General features: G+C 46.0%; 1 long non-coding RNA gene across 1 annotated transcript in view; it reads left to right on the plus strand.

The window, feature by feature from the left end:
- Positions 1 to 8574, plus strand: part of LOC112549923 — a 10919-nt gene extending 2345 nt beyond the window's left edge. The window contains exons 2-4 of the long non-coding RNA XR_003093552.1: positions 1786 to 2053; positions 3200 to 3289; positions 8158 to 8574. This is a non-coding gene — a long non-coding RNA (uncharacterized LOC112549923). The remainder of the gene's footprint in view (positions 1 to 1785; positions 2054 to 3199; positions 3290 to 8157) is intronic.
- Positions 8575 to 8796: the final 222 nt, after the last annotated feature.

The following is an 8796-nucleotide window of genomic DNA, read 5'->3' on the forward strand; positions in this document are numbered from 1 at the left end:
CCCCCGGCCGAATCGATTAGGCCAATTGATTCAGGACAGTATTTGAATCGCCGAATCAAATCGCTGTCCCCCAAATCGTATGAATCCAAAGCAAATACTAGATGCTTTGCACAGGCCTATCTGCCAGGTGTGTTCACCCTGCAGGGCTCCATCTCCCTTCTCTTCTGGGCCAGCCTCTCTCCTCTACCCCTCATATCCCATATCTCCTCTAAGTTCATATCCCAGTCAGCCACTCCTGCTTCATCAGCTTGCTGGTAGGGCTGTGCAAAACGGCACCATTCCACTTCTACATTTCGACGAAACAGCATTTTGTTTCAAATTTAATTTTGATTAGAAACTGCTGTTCCGTTTCATTTCGTCAGAACAGTTTTGCTGTTTTGACACTGTTTTGACGTTTCGCCCATAGGCTATAATGGGGAAGCTCAAAACATCCTATAACTTTGTAATTTGTGGCCTGATTTGGATGAAACTTGTAAGAATGGTAGCCCCTTCTAAGGGCATGAAGTCTGCCAAGTTTCAAGGAGATAGGTGCAGGGGTTTCAGGGAAACTGCACCTCAGTCTTGAAAGCAAAAACTTATGTCACACGTGTGTTAAGTCACAGTGGGGTTAAAACTGCAGGCATGCCAGCTTCTGCTGAGGCAACAAAGCCTGCCAAGTTTCAAGGAGATAGGTGCAGGGGTTTCAGGGAAACTGCACCTCAGTCTTGAAAGCAAAAACTTATGTCACACGTGTGTTAAGTCACAGTGGGGTTAAAACTGCAGGCCTGCTAGTTCCCGCTGAGGCCACAAAGCCTGCCATCTGTCAAGGAGATAGGTGCAGGTGGAGTCTGGGTTCTGGGGCCCTGCACCTCCTAGCTGCTGACAGGCAAAACTCGTGACATGGGTGGGTGATACTGTGCGCGCACTAAGGTGTGCCCTCACTCAACTGACACCAAGGCAGAAAGCAGGGCAGTTCAAACAATGATGCCTTTATGCAGATTTTCCATCCCTCCCCCAGAGCATTGGGATTGGAAGGGACCTCAGGGAAGGATGACAGTCATTGGCCAGCTACACAGTCAATAATGAGAGCACTCCTTTCCCCTCCCTCTCCTTACTTTAGTTTCTATTTCCCTGCAGGCAAGCCCAACTTGAGTTTTGAAACATTTTGACTTGCCTTGTTTCGTTTCGAGGCTTTCGAAGCTCTCTGTTTCATATTGATTTTGCTGTTTGGAGCTTGAAACGAGTTGAAACAGCGTAGAAACAAAAGTGCTGGTGAAATTTTTTACAGCCCTACTGGCTGGGTTTCCTGCTCCCATGGCCCAGGTATGGCTAATCTCCTTCCCTCTGGCTGCTGGGCTCTGCAACTAACTGGTTGAAAGCTGGGCTGGTCAAGGGCAGGTTTGCAGCCCAGGGCTTGATGTTTCCCCTCCAGGGCTACCTACTGTCACCAGCAGCAAGCCACTTGCTTCCTCCTGTGCCTTCCTTGGTACCCAAGATCTCCTCCACTTTGGTTGTGCTGGCAGGGTCTTTCTTTGCAGCAGGAAATCGCACCCCCTTGGGCTACAAAAGTTCAGGCCTTGAAGGGCCCCTGCTGACTTGTCTTCCCTGACCCCCCTCTTCCCTGAAACAGAGCTTAGGCTCCCTGTTACACCTAGGCATAAGCATTTCATTCTGAATAATTTTTATGAAAATCAAAGTAATTAACTAATTTCCTGCCTTGAAAGCTGTCAAGTATTCTAGTATACTTAATGGCATCAAAGTAATTAGTCAACAAGAGTTAATGACAAATGACTGCTTCTTCCACAGAGAGAAATCTAAGGCAAGAGTGGCAGTATTACAATCAAAGAATATTTCACTAAAGCTTTAAACACTTGTGAATTTTACTGGTGCTAAAATGACAGAAGCGCTCCTTGAACCATTAAAAGAAATAGGAATCTTGTGCAGTGATTTGAGGGGTGAAAACTGCAACAGTGGAGCAAATCTGAAAGAGGGGCAGTAGAGTTTGGAGGAGAAATTTTGGGATCTGAAGAAGGTGGCATCTTTTGCCCGACTCAAGATCAATCTTTCAAAAAACGTAAGTGAGGGACAATGGGGAAAACCAAATTGACGCAATCAGTGTGTTGCTTTACCAAGTTTCAGAAGTCTGATAAAATCTACAATTCCAAAGTCTTAGGTAGTGAGCAACTTCAGTTGTTAATATACTTTGATGTCAGTATTGCAAATACAATTTTTCATGATGTGGAGAACAAACAATGCATTAGCTAAAAGCTTAGAGGAATTTCTTTGTAAGCTACTTTTCTGATAAGGGGTTTGCAAGTGCCCTGACTGCCAAGGAACTGGCTGATGAACTGGAAATCAAACTAGTTTCCCACAGGGAAAGCAAGCTGGAGAATGAACCAAAAAGAGTGCTTGTTGACAAGGCCACAAGTGAGCAGCTAACTGTAGGGGTTCGTTTTGGTTTTATTTTGTGTTTTTGTTATAAATTCAGTTTCTTCTATTCTGTTTTAGATATTGCCATGTATTCACTCAGTTCTCTACCACTAGAGTATCTCTCCCTAATATTGGAGGTCCCCTATAAAGCAGTAGAACAGTAATGCACTTTTTGGTGGCTCCTGAGGAGCTCTTGCAAAATGAATGTAGTTAATCTATTTTTGTCCCCACAAGAAAAAGTGATCACATTAGAGGAGAAAAAAGGAACATTACCCCTCCTTGGCACTCTAGTCGGCAGCCTCAGTGAGGAGCAAGGGACTGAAGGAGGAGTGGAGTGGAGGAGACTGCATTTTCCCCTTTATGTTAATTGGGAATATTTTTTCCCTCTCTCACTGGTGTTTCCTCTAACCCATTTTCCAGTCTCTTCAGTAACCTTGTTATTGCTTCCCCCATCCTCCTCTGGTCACTCCTTTTGATCTACCTTTCTCTTCACCTTGACCATGCTCATTTTTAACTTTCTTCCTCTTGCCTTCTGTTCACCCCACCTCCTACTATGAATATATTTATTCTTTTAATAAAAGAGGGGGAGCTAATATTTTCCTCCATTAGCCTGAATACCCTTGTTACATCCTCCCCACCAATATATACCCTCTGTCTTATCTATTTACATGGTAGGCTTTTTGAGGGGGTTATGTTTGTACCAGTGCCTAATAGATTAGGAGCCAAACCCCAATTTGGGGTCTGCAAATGCTACTGGAATGCAAATAATACCATCCTATCATCTGTATAGGTGGCCTCTACAGGAGTCATCATTGAACATGGGTAGAGTATGGTGGAGAAATGTTTACTGCCTCTGCTTGAGCTGCTACCTACTCTGTGGGTAAGACTAACTTGTGAGTCTTGAACATTTAATAATCACTAAATAATGTCCACAAAATACATACATAAAACAAGAAAATATATAAAAGCTACTTCATGTAGTATGCACTGTTTAGTTATGGAACTGGTTATGGTCTGTGCACGATATTTTTCATCAGCAGAGCCATGCAACCTCAAAATCAACCTCCCCTTCCCAAACCCCAATTTGGACCAGTTAAGAATATAATGAAGGCTTTTATTTAACCACTCTCCCTACCCCCACAAAAATTGGGGGAAAATCCTGTCAAAGGAAGGCATTCACTATAGCTTAGAGTTATGTTTAACAAATCTCTAATGTATTTCAGTAATGTCAGAACTGCTAGGCAGACAAGGTTGTTTGGGTAAATGTGTAAATCTTTTATTAGATCAACTAAAATAGTTGGGAAAATTCTTCTTTGCAAGCTTTCGGGTACAAAATCTCCTTATCAGACTGAGGAAGGGTCTGCAGTTGGTCTGTGCTCTTCTTGGATGGAATAGAATAGAAGCCAGAGGCCAGTATGCCTGCAAGTGCCAGTAGTGAAAATGCTAATTGAGGCAGCCAGTGGATATGAGAGAGGTGGCAGGGGAGGGAAGGGGAATGTAGACCTGGTGGTAATGCAGTTCAACAAGGAGAAATGCAAAGTGCTGCACCTAGGGAGGAAAAATGTCCAGCACACCTACAGCCTAGGGAATGACCTGCTGGGTGGCACGGAAGTGGAAAGGGATCTTGGAGTCCTAGTGGACTCCAAGATGAACATGAGTCGGCAGCGTGACGAAGCCATCAGAAAAGCCAATGGCACTTTATCGTGCATCAGCAGATGCATGACGAATAGATCCAAGGCGGTGATACTTCCCCTCTATCGGGCGCTGGTCAGACCGCAGTTGGAGTACTGCGTGCAATTCTGGGCGCTGCACTTCAAGAGGGATGCGGATAACCTGGAGAGAGTCCAGAGGAGGGCCACTCGTATGGTTAAGGGCCTGCAGACCAAGCCCTATGAGGGGAGACTAGAGAAACTGGACCTTTTCAGCCTCCGCAAGAGAAGGTTGAGAGGCGACCTTGTGGCTGCCTACAAGTTCATCACAGGGGCACAGAAGGGAATTGGTGAGGTTTTATTCACCAAGGCGCCCCTGGGGGGTTACAAGAAATAATGGCCACAAGCTAGCAGAGAGCAGATTTAGACTGGACATTAGGAAGAACTTCTTCACAGTTCGAGTGGCCAAGGTCTGGAACGGGCTCCCAAGGGCGGTGGTGCTCTCCCCTACCCTGGTCTATTGAGGTCCCTTCCGACCCTAACATCTATGAATCTATGAGAATATAGCTGGTAAATAGTAGAGATGTTACCTGGGGTGTCAGATGTTAGGTAGATTATAATGTCATAAATGCAGGTGCAGCCGGTGAACTCGGACTGGAGCATCACATGGGAGCAGGGGCGGGGGGAGATTACTCCCGGCTGGACTGCCTGGCCCGGTGCAGAGAGGCTGCAAACCTGTCCCCGTCCCCCCCCTCTGCTCCTGGCTAGCTGCAACCCCTCCCCACCCCGCCCTGCTCCAGCTCCCGTGTGCCACTCCACCCACCCCACCAGTCTGAGTTCACCAGCCGCGCCTGCATAAATCCAATGTATACATTTATTCCATGATTTTTTGTATCCAGTAGGTTGATGAAGTGAAGTTCGTAGCCTCATCTGTGAAAGGTGTTTTGTAAATTCCCTTTGAGGATTAAAACTGAGAGATTGGAGAGAGAAGGAGGTTTTCTTGTGAGAAATGTGCCCCCACAGGTAACTGGGTATTCTTGTTTTTGAAAGATTTTTCAGTGTGCATTCATTCTGGGATGTAGTGTTTTCTGCTATATATTTTCCATCAGGGCATTTAATGCACTGGATGAGACGCGTTATATTTCTGGACATGAACACCACACGTCCCCGGAGGCTGGGGAGGGCATGGCGAGCTCCCGCAGGTGGCTGCGGTGTTAGCAGCAGGGCGGGGAGCAGGTGGCAAGTGCCCACCAGCAGTCAGCGACCATGCACAGATGCTGGTGGTGGCCAGCAGCAATCAGGGACCATCTGCAGATGCCGGCGGTGGTGTCGGCGGTGGGGAAAGGGATGGCGAGCAGCAACCACTCACAGGTGCCACTGGCAGTGTCAGTGGCGCTTTTTTCAGAGGGTGCACTGCCAATCTCAAGGGATGCATGAGCACCCCCTACATGTTGCCAATGTTTCAGGAGGTACAGGCGTAAGATCCAGGAATGTTGATGGTTCTGTTGTGGAGTGTAGTTATTGTGGGGGTGGTGGAGATGTGTTGGCAGGTTTTACGTTTCTTGTCATGGCGTGGTCTAGATCCATTTGGTGTGTTTTGGGCCATAGGAAGTTTGCTTCTGGTTATGAGGTTGGCAGGGTTTGGTGCTTGCTTAAAGGCTAGGATGGGTGGTTCTGGGAAGATCTCTTTAAGAACTGGGTCTTCTAGTATGGGTTGCAATTGTTTGAGAATTTGCCATATAGGTTCCAGGGATGGATGATATGTCATAACTAGTGGTTTGTGAGTCATGGGGGTTTTCTTTCTGTACTCCAGCAATTCTTCACGTTGTATCTAGGTGGCTCTTTCAAAAGTGCGGGGTGTCTGTCGCAGGAGTGTCCTTGTTGCATGGACGAAACCCTAACCTTGACCGCTACATTGACTACTTCAGGGAAAGAATGAACAATGAAATAATCAGCAACACACGCCACCACAACAACCTTTCTCTACCAGAGAAAAAGGCCATAGAATCTCTAAGATCTAACCACCAAATAGTAATAAAACCAGCAGAGAAAGGAGGAGCCATAGTCATCCTAAACCGTGAGGATTACATAAAGGAAGCCAACAGACAGCTCTCTGACACCACCTACTACAAAGAACTACAAGAAGATCCTACTCCCCTTTTCACCAAAAAACTCAACAATACCATCAAATCATTTCCATCAAGATTACAAGAAAAACTACAGACCTTGACCATAAATAAAAACTTCTGACCAATGTTTGGAGGTCCTTTAAATCTATCCTAGGTGACTGGGATCAGGGCTGAGTAGGTTAGAATATGGGTTTCACACTAACTGCAGCTAATGCTCAGTGCGAATAAGGGCAAATAGTTCTCCATTGCCTTTGGATAACTCTTCCTATGTCCATCCTTACAAAAGATGGACAAGTTTATCTGACCATCCAAGCCTGCCTTACATATCTACAGGAACAAGATTACAACCCAGAATACAGACCCAAAGATATCACTGAGCTTATACACTTCATCCTCACACACAACAATTTCACTTTTAATAATCAACACTTCCTCCAGATGATGGGAACAGCTATGGGCACTAAAATGGCCCCACAGTATGCCAACCTTTTTATGAGCCACCTGGAAGAAGACTTCCTCAAGAACTGCACCATCAAACCCTTGCTGTACTTACGATATATCGATGACATCTTCATCATTTGGAGTGAGAACCTGCAATCTCGGATTGAGTTCCACCAGAAATTCAACAGTCACCATCCCTCCATCCGACTTTCTTTAGAATACTCCAACACCAACATCCCCTTTTTAGACACAAGGATCAGTATCCAGAAGGGTAAAATACAGACCACAGTATACAAGAAACCCACAGACCAACATACATATCTGCACAGAACCAGCAATCACCCGAAACACACCAAAAAAGCAGTGATATACAGCCAAGCCCTCAGATACCACCGCATCTGTACTGAAGAGAACACCCGGGATTGCCACCTCACCAATCTTAAAAAGGCTTTCACCCAGCAAGGACACTCCTCCAGAGAGGTAGATCGCACGTTTGAAAGAGCCACCTGGATACCACGTGAAGAACTGCTGCAGTACAGAAGAAAAACACCCACAAATCGCACACCGCTGGTTATGACCTATCACCCATCCCTTGAACCTGTACGGAAAATCCTCAAAAAATTGCAACCCATATTAGAAAAAGACCCTATTCTTAAAAAGATCTTCCCAGAGCCACCCATCCTAGCCTTCAGACAAGCACCGAACCTCGCCAACCTCATCACCAGAAGCAAACTTCCTCAACCCCAGAACACACCAAAAGGATCCAGACCGTGCCATGACAAGAAATGCAAAACCTGCCCCCACATCTCCACCACCCCCACTATTACTACACCCCACAACAGAGCCATCAGCATCCCAGGATCTTACAGCTGCACCTCCAGGAATGTAGTATACCTCATCCAATGCACCAAATGCCCTGATGGAAGATATGTAGGAGAGACCAGACAACAACTGCGCACCAGAATGAATGCACACCGGAAATCCATCAAAGACAGAAACACCCAATTACCGGTGGGGGCACATTTCTCACAGGAGGGCCACTCTCTCTCCAATCTCTCAGTCCTGATCCTCAAGGGAAATTTACACAACACATCCCAGAGATGAGCCTATGAACTCCATTTCATCAGCTTGCTGGATACTAGAGATCAGGGACTAAACATAGACATTGGATTTTTGATACATTATAATCTGCCTGGCAACTGACTCCCCAGCCCAGCCCAGCCCAGCCCCTGGCTTCTTTACTTTTCATTCCATCCAGGAAGAGCACACACCAACTGCTGCAGCTTCCTGAGCCTGTGAAAGCCTTTTTGAAATTTTTGAGGTGATGATCATGGGTGTTCTTCTCTGTGCAGATTTGGTGGTATTGGAGGGCTTGGCTGTATATTGCAGCTTTTTTGGTGTGTTTAGGGTGATTTCTGGTTCTGTGCAAATATGTATGTTGGTCCATGGGTGTCTTGTATATGGTGGTCTGTATTTTACCATTCTGGATAGTGATCATCATGTCTAAAAAGGAAATGTTGGTATTGCAGTATTCAAGAGAGAGTCTGATGGAGGGGTGATGATTGATTTCCATCAGAAATTCAACAATTGGAGATTGCAGGCTTTCTGTCCAAATCATGAAGATGTCATCAATAAGTATAGCAAGGGTTTGATGGTGCAGTTCTTGAAGAATTCTTCTTCCAGGTGGCACACAAGAAGGTTGGTATATTGTGGGGTCATTTTGGTGTCAATAGCTGTGCCCGTGGTCTGGAGGAATTGTTGGTTATTGAAAGGGAAGTTTTGTGTGCAAGTTTAGTTGACTCATCAACAACGGACGACGACCCTGCGCCACCCAAAGAGGACCCCCGCGATAGACCATATATAGACTGAGACACTTTTTCCTCGGACCACTTCTTCCACCATTGCGGACCATTGTCACGGGTATGTGTGTTCCTATCCTCTTTTTCTCTCAGCGTCGCGAAACCCCCCCCTCCCCTTCCCCACTCCCCCCCTTACCCCTGGGCTTAGTTGGCTAACTTTGTATCGCATGTAACCTAGTTGCGTTCCCCACCTCACCCCCATCCTTCTATTGTTAGTCCCTCGCCCGGGCGTTCTGTATTTCCCTATCAGCTTTGTCATCTTTTGTTTGGATTTACAATCCTTAACATCTACTAATAAAAGTCAATATC

Source organism: Alligator sinensis, unplaced genomic scaffold (assembly GCF_000455745.1).
Source record: "Alligator sinensis unplaced genomic scaffold, ASM45574v1 scaffold570_1, whole genome shotgun sequence".
Taxonomy (NCBI): domain Eukaryota; kingdom Metazoa; phylum Chordata; order Crocodylia; family Alligatoridae; genus Alligator; species Alligator sinensis.